This window comes from Felis catus, chromosome X, assembly GCF_018350175.1.
Source record: "Felis catus isolate Fca126 chromosome X, F.catus_Fca126_mat1.0, whole genome shotgun sequence".
In the NCBI taxonomy this organism is placed as follows: domain Eukaryota; kingdom Metazoa; phylum Chordata; class Mammalia; order Carnivora; family Felidae; genus Felis; species Felis catus.
In genome coordinates this window covers 59,771,427-59,784,279 of record NC_058386.1, presented here as the reverse complement: position 1 = coordinate 59,784,279, position 12,853 = coordinate 59,771,427, and the positions used below count along the sequence as shown (strand labels likewise).

General features: G+C 39.0%; 1 pseudogene; it reads right to left on the bottom strand.

Annotated features, from left to right (window-relative positions):
• Positions 1–12,156: 12,156 nt before the first annotated feature.
• On the bottom strand, positions 12,157–12,422 carry LOC109496404 (annotated as a pseudogene).
• Positions 12,423–12,853: the final 431 nt, after the last annotated feature.

The window sequence follows — 12,853 nt, the reverse complement described above, 5'->3', positions numbered from 1 at the left end:
ACCATGAGCCAAGGAATGCAGGCAGCATGTAGAAGATAAAAAAAGACAAGAAAACAGAATCTCCTTAGAAGTATCCTAAAGTAATGCAATCCTAATGACACCTTAATTTTAGTCCAGTGAAACCCATTTTAGATTTCTGATGATTGTAATAATAGTAAGATAAATAATTTTGCATTGTTTTAGGCCACCAAATCTGTGGTAATTTGCTATAATAGCAATAGAAAAGTAAAGTAATTTAATGGTATTAGTTTCACAAAAAGTAATATGTTTCTAAAAATAAAGTAATGGTATTTAGTTTTAATACAAATTGATAAGATTTCGGTATCTGAAAATGGATTGCTATTGTAGTGAATCATTACAAATGTACAAGTAAGTTTGGAATTAGAGTCTGGAAGAATTTTAAGAAGTATGTTAGAAAAAGTCTTAATTGCCTTAAATAAACTGTTAGAAATATGGATGCTAATGATATTATTAGTGAGATCTCAGAAAGAAGTGGGAACATGGTAGGGAAAAACATATAATCTTAGAGTATACCTAAACCATCATAAAGAGACTTACTAGAAATACAGATGTTAAAAGTACTGCTGGTGAGCATTCAAATGGAGATGAAAAACATGGAGACTGGAGGCAAAGAGTTTCTTATTATATAGTGACAGAAACTCAGCTGAACTGTGTTCTGAAGCTATTATGTTCTATAAAAAGGAGAATTTATAAATGATGATTTGGATTTTATCTTATGATATTTACAAGTAAAGTATTGAAGGTGTGGTATGGTTTCTTCTAGCTACTCATAGTAAAATGAAAGAAAGAAATACATTGAAGGAAAGACTGTTAATCAACAGAGCAAGATGAAGTTAAAAACCAAAACAGAAGGAAAACTTGCAAATTCAGATATGTGGAAATCAAATAAAGCAGTCTTGGAAAAAACAATGGTCAAAGAATGTACATAAAGACAAATGATTATGAAAACATAGCAAACATACCCAAACTTATGAGATGCAATAAGAACAGTTTTAAGAGTGAAATTTATAGCTATAAATTGCTAAATTTAAAAAGAAGAGAACAAAATTAAAGCTAGCAGAAGAAAGGAAATGATTAGAAAACAGATAAACAATATTTAAAAAAATATATAAAAACAGAAATCATAGAAAGCAAAAATTGATTTTTTGAAAATATCAATAATATTGACAAATTTTTGGCTAGACTGACAAAGAACAAAACAAAGAAAATACAAATATTAGAAGTGGTTTAAGTTGGTGATGTAAGAAGATCCTGAACTCACCTGCCCCCATGGACACAGCAAATCTACAGCTACATATAAAATGGTTTACTTTTTAAAATACCTGAAAACTAGCTTAACTCTTTCATTGTAGGCAAATGAGAAAAATATCACATCAAAGTGGGTAGAAGAGGCTGAGACCCCATCTCACCATAAACCCCCTCTTGGTGTGGTGACCCTTTATTAGGAAACTCACAGGGGTGCCTGGGTGGCTCAGTCAGTTGAGCATCTGACTTCAGCTCAGGTCATGATCTCACAGCTTGTGGGGTCGAGCCACATCAGGCTCTGTGCGGACAGCTCAGAGCCTGGAGTCTGCTTTGGATTCTGTGTCTCCCTATCTCTTTCTGCCCCTCCCCCGCTCATACTCTCTCTCTCTCTCTCAAAAAATAAAAATAAACATTTAAAAATTAAAAAAAAAGAAAGGAAACTCACAAACCTGGAGCTTCTTTGTGAGGAAAATAAGGTTTATAACTTATATCAGCCATACCAACTTTTAACGTCTGCTCTTAAGAGATAAGCCTCCCAATCACCTGCCTTTGAAAACTGACAGGCTTGTGACCATAATACCCAAAGTTCTGTAGCAATTTGAGAGCTAGCTCTTAAAAGGCTTGTGAGCAGACACACTCACCCCAGGGCCTAGTGCATAAGCAGCAGTTTGAAAAGTGCCCAGACTTTATGTGAAAGAGATTTATTTGCTAATCTTAAAGTACTGGCTGAAAGGGCAGGAGCCTCCTTGGATACTCTCCAGGGATGGAGTATGGAGGGTGTCATTTTCACACTCTCCCTCTACCTTTCTGAAACCTGTGGCCACCATCTCTCTCTCTCTCTCTCTCTCTCTTTTTTTTTTACTCTGGACCTTCTTTTTTAATCAGCAGCCACCATCTTCATTCTCTTCTGCTGTGCTTCAGAGCACCAGTATCTTCCTGAAGGGAGCTTTTACACACATCTTGTGCCCCTGACTTTATGTCTGGTGTCACTGTTTTTGAGGTTGCTGCCCAGGGAACACCACTTTACCACTTGCCTCTTGAGGTTAGAGTACCTTGTGTTCTTGGGTCCCATGGGACTATAACAACTACAGATACAGTTCATGGCAGACTTCCCCAAGGAAGACTAAAACACACTTCTAGTCTTCCTGAGGAAGAGGCCTTATGCTTTTTTAGAAGCTTTGGACTAAGAGGCAGGCTTCTGGTCTGTCACTCTTCTATATGTCTATGGAGGTACTCTGGGAAAACAGAAGTTGGTGGACACTATCTTTGCACTCTCCCCTTGCTTCACTGCAGCTGAACAGAAAGGAGCTTATACCCTTTTCTGGTGCCCTGATTTTTGAAGCTGGTTCCAGGGGACACTATTATATTTCTTGACCCTGGAGGCCAGTGGGGCTTTCACTTGTGGATCCCACAAGACTGTAACTAATGGAAAAAAGTGTTCTTAAACAGCTACAAACCTTAGGCACAGCAAGAGGAAACAGACCTACAAGCTCAGAATTTCTGTGAAAGAGGTCTATAAGCTTATCATCATAGCTGTAGACTGAGGAGTAGGTTTCTAATTGGGTACACATATAAGGGCTGACAATAAATCTTTCCAGAGGCCTTGAAAGACAGGCACTATCCTTGCATTCTTCCTCTGCCACACACCAGAGTGCCAGTATCTCTAGAAAGGGAGCTCTTTCTTATGTCTGATTACCTGGCTTTTACATCTGATGTCCTGGGTTTTGTGGCTGCTACCCAAGGGATGCCCCTTGATCACCTGGCTCTTGTGGGAAGAAGAACTTGTGTTTCTGGGACCCATAGGACTATAACAGTTGAAGAGACAGATTTTAGTAGGCAGCTACTCTTAGGGCACTTCACAGACAGCAGACTGAAGCATACCCCAAGTTGTTCTGTGAAAAAGGCCGATTTTCTTGTCCTTGAGTTTTAGTCTGAGGGGCAGGCTTCAGGTTTGGCACACAAGAGATCTATGATCCTTTCAGGGTACACAGGCTGGGAAATAACACATTTGTAATCTCCCTCTGTCTTGCTACAGCTTGCTAGTATATCCAAGAAAAGAACATATACAGTAATCTACAGTCCTTTTTTTTTTTCTGATGACACTCAGAGGAAACTTTAACATGGTCTACGGTGGCCATCAGGGCTTACACTTGCAGATCACAGGACTGTATATATTTGCATTTTAAAAATGCTGCTGCCTAAGGGTATGGCTTCCAATCAGTCTGATTCTGAGTGCCGACTGAGAACTTCCTCTTTTAGATAACACCCTCAGCTACTGGGAGCTATTAAATATTAAATAGGCTCCCAGGACTATCACAAAAGTTTACAAGACGACCATAAGCTAGGGCAAGATTGAATGATAAGGTTCATATCCTACATGAGGCCACTTTTTCAAGAGGGGGAGAAGTGGCTATTTCATCTAATGCATGGAAACAGAGAGTCAAGAAAAATGAGGAAACAGAGGAAAATGTTCCAAATGAAAGAACAAGATAAAGTGACAGAAAAACCCTTAATAAAATGAAAATAGGTAAAAAGCTCATAGTAATGGTCACAAAGATGCTCACCAACTTGGGAGAAGAAACGATGAACACAGTTGAGAATATAAACAAAGAGAAAGAAAACATAAGAACATATTAAACAAAAGTCATGAAGCTGAAGAATACAGTAACTGAATTGAAAAATATATTTGAGGAAATAATGGCTGAAAACGTCCCTAATCTGGGACTAGAAAACAGACATCCACATACAGGAAGCTCAGAGAATCCAAATGAGGGGAACTTATAGAGTTCCTCGTCAAAACACATTATAATTAAAATGTCAAAAGTTAAAGGAGAGAAATTTAAAAGCAATAAAAGAAAAATAACTTTTTAGGTACAGAAGAACTCCCACAAGACTATCATGGTTCATGAGTTTGAGCCCCTCATCAGACTCTTTGCTGTCAGCACAGACCCTGCTTTGGATCTCTGTCTCTCACTGCTCCTCCCCTGCTCATGCGTGCTCTCTCTCTCTCTCTCTCAAAAATAAATAAACATTACAAAAAAATTCAGGGGCGCCTGGGTGGCTCAGTCAGTTAAGCGTCTGACTTCGGACCAGGTCATGATCTCACAGTTCATGGGTTCGAGCCTCGCATCGGGCTCTGTGCTGAAGGCTCAGAGCCTGGAGCCTGCTTTGGATTCTGTGTCTCCCTCTCTCTCTGCCCCTCCCCCACTCAGGCTCTGTCTCTCTCTCTCTCTTTCAAAAATAAACGTTAAAAAAAAATTAAAAAAACACCTGAAAAGATGTTCAACATTACTCTTTATTAGAGAAATACAAATCAAAACCTCAATGAGATACCACCTCACACCTGTCAGAATGGCTAAAATTAACAACACAAGAAACAGCATGTGTCGGTAAGGATGTGGAGAAAGGGGAACCTTCCTGCATTGTTGGTGGGAATGCAAACTGGTGCAGCCACTCTGGAGAACAGTATGTAGGTTCCTGAAGAAACTAAAAGTAAAACTACCATACAATCCAGCAATTGCACTATTAGGTATTTACCCAAAAAACACAAAAATACAGATTTGGAGGGGTATATGCACCCCAATGTTTATAGCAGCATTATCAACAATAGCTTGCCTTGGATTCTGTGTCTCTCTTTCTCTCTGCCCCTCCCCTGCTCACACTATGTCTCTCTCTCTCAAAAATAAATAAACATTACAAAATAAATAAATCCTTTTAACATTTCTTGTAAGGCTTGTTTAATAGTGATGAACTCCTTCAGCTTTTTCTTGTCTGGAAAACTCTATCTTTCAATTCTGAATGATAACTTTGAGAAGTAAAGTATTATTGGTTGGAATTTTTTTTCTTTCAGTGTTTTAAATATATCTTGCTATTCCCTTCTGGCCTGCCGTGTTTCTCCTAAAAAATCCACTCATAGCCTTGTGGGGGTTCTTCTGTACATAAAAAAGTTATTTTCCTTTTATGACCCAAGCCAAAGTCATACATTAAACCAGCTGAGCCACCCAGGCACCCTTCTTTTCATGTGTTTGTTAGCCATCTGGATGTTTTCTTTAAGTGTTTATTCATGTCTTCTACCTATTTCTTAACTGGGTTGTTTGTTTTTTGGTATTGAGCTTGATAAGTTCTTTGTAGATTTTGGATACTAACCCTTTATCAGATATGTCATTTACAAATATCTTCTCCCATTGGGTAGGCTGTTTTTTAGTTTTGTTGATTGTTTCCTTCACTCTGCAGAAGCTTTTTATTTTTGTGAAGTACCAATAAGTCTGTTCGCTTTTGTCTCCCTTGTCTTCAGTGATGTGTCTAGTACAATGTTGCTCTGGCCAAGGTCAAAGATGTTGCTGCTTATGTTCTCCTCTAGGATCTTGATGGTTTCCTGTATCACATTTAGGTCTTTCATCCTAAATAAGTTCAAAATAAGTTCATAATTTTGAACTTATTTTTGTGTATGGTGAAAGAAAGTGGCCTAGTTTCAGTCTTCTGCACTTCACAATCCAGTTTTCCCAACACCATTTGTTGAAGATACTGTCTTTTTTCATTGGACATTCTTTCCTGTTTTGTCAAAGATGAGTTGATCATATAGTTGTGGGTCTATCTGGGTTTTCTATTGTGTTCCATTGATCTATGTGTCTGTTTTTGTGCCAGTACCATGCTGTCTTGATGACTACAGCTTTGTAATATAGCTTGAAATCTAGAATTGTGATGCCTCCAGTTTTGTTTTTCTTTCTCAGGATTGCTTTGGCTATTTGGGGTGTTTTGGTTCCATACAAATTTTGGGATTGTTTGATCTAGCCCTGTGAAGAATGCTGGTGGTATTTTGTTAGGGATTGCATTAAATGTGTAGATAGCTTTGGGTAGTATAGACATTTTAATCATGTTTGTTCTCCCAATCCATGAGCATGGAATTCTTTTTTATTTATGTGTCCTCTTCAATTTCTTTCATCAGTGTTTCACAGTTTTCAGAGTATAGATATTTTACCTCTTTAGTTTGGTTTATTCCTGTGTATCTTACTGTTTTTGTTCCAATTGCAAATAGGACTGGTTCTTTGATTTCTTTTTCTGCTGCTTCATTATTGGTGTATAGAAATGCAACAGATTTCTCCATGTTGATTTTATATCCTGCAACTGTACTGAATTCATGTTTTAGTTCTAGTAATTTTTTGGTGGAGTCCTTTGTGTTTTCTACATAGAGTACTATGTCATCTGCAAACAGTGAAAATTTGACTTGCTTCTTGCTGATTTGTATGCGCTTTATTATTATTATTATTATTTTTTATTGTCTGACTGCTAAGGCTAAGTTTTCTAGTACTATGTTAAATAATAGTGCCGAGAGTGGACATCCTTGTCTTCTTCTTGACCACAGGGGAAAGGCTTTCAGTTTTTCCCCATTGAGGATTCTATTATCTGTGGGCCTTTTGTATATGGCCTTTATGATGTTGAAGTATGTTCCTTCTATCCCTACTTTGTTGAGAGTTTTTATGAAAAGTGGATGCTTTATTTTGTAAAATGATTTTTGTGCATCCATTGACAGGATTGTGTGGTTCTTATCCTTTCTTTTATTAATGTGGTATATCACACTGATTGATTTGCAAATATTGAGCCAGCCCTGCAGCCCAGTAATAAATTCCACTTGATTGTGGTGAATAATTGTTTTTTTTTTCCTCTTTTTTCTTTTCTTTTCTTTCATAGAGAGAGACAGAGAGGGAGACAGAGAGAGAATCTTAAGCCGGCTCAATTCTTGGTGCAGAGCCTGACATGGGAATTGACCCCACCACCCTGGGATCATGACCTGTGCCAAAACCAAGAGTATGATACTCAACTGATTGAGCCACCCAGGTGCCCCTGATGAATAATTATTTTAACGTACTGTTGAATTCAATTTACTAGTATCTAATTGAGGATTTTTGCATCCAGTTTCATCCGAGATATTGACCTGTAATTCTCCTTTTTAGTCTTTGTCTGGTTTTGGAATCAAGGTAACGCTGGATTCAGAGAATAAGTTTGAAAGCTTTCCTTCCATTTCTATTTTCTGGAACAGTTTGAGAAGACTATGTATTAGCTCTTTTTAAAATTTTTTTTTCAACGTTTATTTATTTTTGGGACAGAGAGAGACAGAGCATGAACAGGGGAGGGGCAGAGAGAGAGGGAGACACAGAATTGGAAACAGGCTCCAGGCTCTGAGCCATCAGCCCTGAGCCTGACGCGGGGCTCGAATTCCCGGGCCGCGAGATCATGACCTGGCTGAAGTTGGACACTTAACCGACTGCGCCACCCAGGTGCCCCATGTATTAGCTCTTTTTAAATGTCTGGTAGAGGGGCACCTGGGTGGCTCGGTCGGTTGAGCGTCCGACTGTGGCTCAGGTTATGATCTCACAGTCTGTGAGTTCGAGCCCCACATCGGGCTCCATGCTGATGGCTCAGAGCCTGGAGCCTGCTTCCGATTCTGTGTCTCCCTCTCTCTCTGCCCCTTCCCTGCTCATGCTCTGTCTCTGTCTCAAAAATAAATAAAAACATTAAGAAACAAAAATTTTAAATGTCTGGTAGAATTTTGTGAATTTCTTGGAATTTGTTCATTTTTTGAAGTTTATTTTTGAGAGAGAAAGCATGAGTCAGGGAAGGGCATAGAGAGAGAATCGGAAGCAGGCTGTAAGTGTCATGGAGGAACCTGATGTGGGGCTTGAACTCACGAACCATGAGACCATGACCGGAGCTGAAATCTAGAGTTGGAGGCTTAACCACCTGAGCCACCCAGGAACCCTGGAAATTGTCCATTTCTTCCACATTTCCCATTTTGTTGGCATATAATTTTTCATAGTATTCTAAGTGTTTGTGTTTCTGTGGTGTTCATTATAATCTCTATGTGTGTGTGTGTGTGTGTGTGTGTGTGTGTGTGTGTGTGTGTTTATCTACTTGTGCTCTCTCTCTTCTTTTTTAGCAGTCTGGCCAGAGGTTTATCAATTTTGTTAATTCTTTCAAAGAACCAATTCCTAGTTTTGTTGATCTATTGTTTTGTTGTTGTTGGTGGTGGTGGTGTTTCTATATTGATTATTTCTGTTCTAATCTTTATTATTTCCCTTATTCTGCTGGATTTAGGCTTTATTTGATGTTCCTTTTCTAGCTCCTTAGGTGTAAGGTTAGATTGTGTATTTGGGACATTTCTTGCTTCTTGAAATAGGCCTGAATTGCAACATACTTTCCTCTTAGGACTGCCTTTGCTGCATCCCAAAGGCTCTGGACTGTAGTGGTTTTATTTTCATTGACTTCCATGTATTTTTTATTTCTTCTTTAATTTCCTGATTAATCCATTCATTCTTTAGTAGGATGGTATTTAACCTCCATGTATTTGAAGGCTTTCTAAATTTTTTCTTGTGGGGTTGACTTCAAGTTTTATAGTGTTGTGATCTGAAAATATGCATGGTACGATGTCAATCTTTTTGTAACTGTTGAGGGCTGATTTGTGACCCAGTTATGTGATCTATTCTGGAGAATGTTCTGTGTGCACTTGAAAAGAATGTATATTCTTCTGCTTTAGGATTAAATGTTCTGAATATATCTGTTCAGTTATTGGTCCAGTGTGTCATTCAAAGCCATTATTTCCTTGTGGCTTTTGCTTAGATTATCTGTCCATTTCTATAAGTGGGTAGTAAATCCCCTACTATTATTGTATTATTATCAATGAGTTTCTTTATGTTTGTTATTATTGCTTTATATACTTGGGTTCTCTCAAGTTGGGGTCATAAATATTTACAATTGTTAGGCCTTCTTGATGGATAGACCTTTTAATTAAGATATAATACCCTCTTCATCTCTTGTTACAGTCTTTCTTTTAAAATCTAGTTTGACATATAAATATGGCTACTCTGGCTTTCTTTTTGACCTCCATTAGCAGGATAGATGGTTCTCTATCCCCTCGCTTTCAGTCTGCAGTGTCTTCCAGTCTAAAATGAGTCTCTTGTAGGAAGCATACAGATGGATCTTGTTTTTTTTTTTATCCATTCTGATACCCTATGTCTTTAGATTGGAGCATTTAGTCCATCTACATTCAGAGTGATTATTGAAAGATATGAATTTAGTGCCATTGTGTTACCTTCAGAGTTGTTTCTGGTGATGTTGTATGATCTTTTGTAGTCTTTGTTGCTTTGGTCTTTTTTTTTCTACACTCAGTGTCCGCCCTAAAGTTTCTTTCAGAACTGGTTTATTGGTCATAAACTCCTTTAGTTTTTGTTTGTCTGGGAAAGTCTTTATCTCTTCTTCTATTCTGAATGACAGTCTTGCTAGATAAATAATACTTGGCTGCATATTTTCCCCATTCATCACGTTGAATATTTCCTGCCACTCCCTTCTAGCCAGCCAAGTTTCAGTGGAGGCTGGCTGATAAACTTATCTGTCTACCCTTGTAGATTAAGGACCTTTTGTCCCTAGCTGCTTTTGGAATTCTCTCTTTACCTTTGTGTTTTGCAAGTTTCACTATGATATGTTGTGCTATTGACCTGTTTTTGTTGATTTTGAGGGGAGTTTTCTTTGCTTCTTGGCCCAAATGCCTGTTTCCTTCCCCAGATTAGGGAAGTTCTCAGCTATATAAACCTTCTGCGCCCTTTTCCTGCTCTTCTTCTTCTAGGACTCCTATGATATGGGTATTGTTTGTTTTATGGAATCACTAAGTTCCCTAAGTCTCTTCTCATGATATAGTAGTTTATTTTCCCTCTTCTTTTCACCTTCATTATTTTCTATAGTTTTGTCTTCTATATCACCTATTCTCTACTATGCTTCTTCAATCCTCATTGTCACGGTATTCAGTCAGTTTTGCATCTCAGTTATAGCATTTTTTATTTCAGCTTGCCTAGTTTTTGTGTTTGATCTCTGCAGCAAAGGCTTATATATTTTTTTCAAACAAAGGTATTAGTCTTATTACTGTTGGTCTAAATTCCTGCTCAGATATATTGCTTATATCTGTTTTGAGAAAGTCCCTGGCTGTGATTTGTTCTTGACCTTTCTTTTGGGGAGAATTCCTCTGTCTTGTCATTTTGTCTATGTTTCTATCTTTTGGGTGTTTTAAAAGTTTATTATCTTTCCTGCACCTGAGAGTAATGCTATATTAAAAAGGGGTCATACACTGTCCAAGGCCTGGCAATTCAAGAAGTGTTTCTGGGGAATGCTCTGTGCACTCTGTTGTTGCATTTTGGGTGTTCTTCCCCATTGGTTAATCCTCTGCAGAACTCCTCTTTGCTTGAAGTGGGGAGTATCTGGACCTTTAACTAGGTGTGCTTTGATTTGCTTGTAAAATAACTCTGGAAAAAAGGACAAACAAAAAATCTTGATCCCCAAAGAGAAAAAAGGAAAGGGAAAGAAACAAAACAAAAAATCAAAATACTATAAGGCTGATTCCAAAGAAAAAAACACACACAAAAAATGGGAAAAAAGAAATAAAAATAAAGAAAAAAAGAAGTCTGATTTAAAAAAAAGAGAGAGAGAAAAGGAAACAAACAAAGAAAAAACTATGAGACTGATTCCAAAAGAAGAAAAGAAGGAAAAGGAAGAAACAAAAAAAAAAAAAAAAAAAGGAAACTTGCTTGTATTTCCACCAGAACTGCAGATGTTTTGAAACACTCAATTTTCAGTATAGCATGTGGCATGCTTCCTCTGCTGGTCTTCTGGGGGATAGTCCTGTTGACGGCTTAGAGTCAGTCTTGCTCCAGTATATAAACAGTTGCAGGAACAGGGGGGTAGATTTTGGTGTAAGCCGTTCCCACCTCCACTGGGGGCTGCTGTGTTGCTCTCTGAAGTCCCTCTGTGTTGGTGTTTGGGGTAAAATTGTGCCACCCCTCTTTCTAGTCCCTGGAAAGGGGATCTTACACCCCTGCTGTCCAGGCAGCTCTCATATAATAGCAAGGGCAGTCAGCTCATCCTGCGCCACAGCTCTCTTTTGGTTTTTCTTTGGTGCATGGCTGGAATTCAAAACTCAAAGTCTTAAAGGACTTGGCACTACATGGACCCACCCCCCTCCTCTGGGGTAGAGCTTCTCCGCACTCTGATATCCTTTGTCCCCAGTAAATAGTCCTATGCTTGTGCCATGCAGGGCATCTCTGATGTAGCACCTCTAAAAGCAGCAAAAAGTTTATATGCCCTCTGGCTGTATGCACCTCTGTCCCCTGATGATGAAAGGCTTTTCGCTGGCACCTACAGGGTCTCTTGTCCTTGGAGAGGCAATATACCCTTTTCCAAAAGTACTCCAGGAAAAAGAATGTTCTTTCCCAGTGTTCCCTGGAGATCTCTACACCACGCTATGCACTCCAGTGCCAGCTCCTTCTTTCTTGCCAGGAGCGCACTTTCAAAACCTGAGTTTGATCTCCAAATGCCGTTTGCAAAAAAAACCTGTGACATTCAGTATTTCTCACTCCCCAGTCCTTGATCCAGAGAGGTTTTCCTCTTGTGTGAACCTGATGCTGCACTCTCGCAACACCTCTCTCTTTCTCTCCCTTGTCTCTCTTTGGAAATGGTTCCCTCCCTTCTGCTGCAGTGCAGTTTTTCTCTCCCCCAATTCACTTCAATGCACCTTGCACCTGCCACGCTGTCTTCCTCCAACTGTAGATATCCTTCTACTAGTCTTCAGCTTGATATCCTGGGTGTTCCAAGTGATCTGACCTCAACAAAGCTGTGTTTGAGGGATGAGAAAAGCCCAGGGTCCCCCTACTTCTCCACCATATTAACTCCTCTGATTTCACCTCTTAAAGCATTTACACTTTAAAAATGAGATGTTATGGGATTCCTTCCTTCTTAAAAGTGTTCTAGAGCTACTAAAAAACTTGAATTTACAAAATCGTTGATAAAAATACTCCTTTGGATTGTAGAAGAAGGGGGCAAAGGACCACTGATAAGAAATGGCATATGATATTAATCAGACTTGGCTTCTTTCTCTCCTGCTTCATCAGAGGCTGAGGCTCCTCATTTTTAGGGTCTCCACTTTCTGCAAGTAAATCTTTCTTGGTTAGCCACTGCAGCCTGTTTTCCCTTTGCTTCCCTTTCCTTTTGCTTCCCTTTATCATTTTCTGCTGTCCTTTTTGGCTTCCTTTACACTTTTGCAGGAGCACTTTTGCTGAATTCCTCTTGGGCTTCTCCTTCAATGCCCCTATTGCAGAGCTAACCTTCCTCTTGGGCATAGTGGTGGTGGGGCAGGCTTGTGCCAGGGGCCTGCAGATCTCAGCATGCTTAGAGCCTTCCTAAAGCTGAGCTGCCTGGCTGTTGCCACTCCTTCCACTTCTAGAGCTGTTATACCACATACTCTCTATCCATTCGTGAGTTGGTGGACATTTGGGCTCTTTCCATAATTTGGCTATTGTTGATAATGCTGCTATAAACATCAGGGTGCATGTATCCCTTCAAATTAGTATTTTTGTATTCGTTGGGTAAATACATAGCAGTGCAATTGCTGGATCATAAGGCTGTTCTATATTTAACATATTGAGGAACCTTGATACTTTTTCCATTGTGGCTGTCCAGTTTGCATTCCAACCAATAGTGTAAGAAAGATTACCATTTTTTAAATCCTTGGCAACACCTTTTTATCCCTGTGTTGTTGTTTCTAGCCATC